This window comes from Elephantulus edwardii, unplaced genomic scaffold (assembly GCF_000299155.1).
Source record: "Elephantulus edwardii isolate Elephantulus edwardi_28Jun2011 unplaced genomic scaffold, EleEdw1.0 scaffold00044, whole genome shotgun sequence".
NCBI lineage: Eukaryota > Metazoa > Chordata > Mammalia > Macroscelidea > Macroscelididae > Elephantulus > Elephantulus edwardii.
In genome coordinates, this window is record NW_006399794.1 from 19,383,604 (window position 1) to 19,384,815 (window position 1,212).

At 40.2% G+C, this 1,212-nt stretch overlaps 1 pseudogene; it reads right to left on the bottom strand.

Annotated features, from left to right (window-relative positions):
• Window positions 1–1,212, bottom strand: part of LOC102847426 — a 7,590-nt pseudogene that overhangs the window by 4,183 nt on the left and 2,195 nt on the right.

Here is a 1,212-nt window from a genome sequence, read left to right on the forward strand (position 1 = left end):
AACAAAGATTCTCACCACTGGACCAATTGGCAGCATCAGTATGGATGGTGAAGAGATTGAGATAGTTAACAGTTTTAGTTTACTTGGTTTCACAGTCAACACTCTTGGTAACAGCGGAGAGGAAATCAAGAGACAAATTGTATTGGGAAAGTCAGCTGTGTGGGACCTCTCAAGAGTACTGAAAGCAACGACGTCAGACTTGAGACTAAGGTGTGCCTGATCCAGGCTGTAGTCTTCCCAATTACATACTATGCATCAGAGAGTTGGACAGTGACTAGGGATATACAAAGAGAATTGATGCCTTTGAAATGTGGTGCTGGAGAAGAGTGTTGAATATACCATGGACTGCTAGGAGAACAAACAAGTTTGCCCTGGAGAGGGTGAAGCCAGAATGCCCCTTGGAGTCAAGGATTCTGAAGCTTCATCTGACATATTTTTGGCATGTTGCAAGGAGGGACCGGTTCTTGGAGAGGGACATCATGTTTGGGAGAGTGGAGTGACAGTGCAAGAAAGGAAGACCGTTGATGAGATGGATTGATTCTGTGATTGGGGTGGTGGAAATGAGTGTGTCAGAGACGGCAAGGTTGGCACAGGATAGAACAGCATTTAGGGATCATGTACATAGGGTCACTATGAGTCACAAGAGACTCAGTGGCACATAACAACAACAACAACATCATGCATGTATCTGCTTGGGTGGCAGTTATGGTTTCTTTAGAGATATCATCTCACCCAGTAAGAATAGCAAAATTTAACAGAACAGCAAACATCAAATGCTGGTGAGGTTGTGGAGAAAATGAGACTCTTATTCAGTGTTACTGGGAGTGTAAAATGGTGTAACCACTATGGAAGGCTGTATGACGCTTTCTCAAAAAGTTTAAAATAGAAACACCATTTGACCCAGTCATTATCTTTTCATTTTTACAACAGTAATCTTATGCACTCTTTGTCCTTATGAAGATGAGTTCATTTACTCATCATAATGTTCTCCAGACTCTTTCATGTCATATAATAGTTTACAACATTTTTTTCGTTAGTGATGCACAGTGTTCCACTGTGTTAATGTTGCATAATTTTTCAATCCATTCATTTAAAAACAACCTTTTTCTTTTACTCTTCCATAATTTTTGACTCATGTACTTATAACTTGTTAGTCAAATTTGTGTCTTCTAGGTTGCAACACCCCCATGATACATCTTCAAGGATATGAAC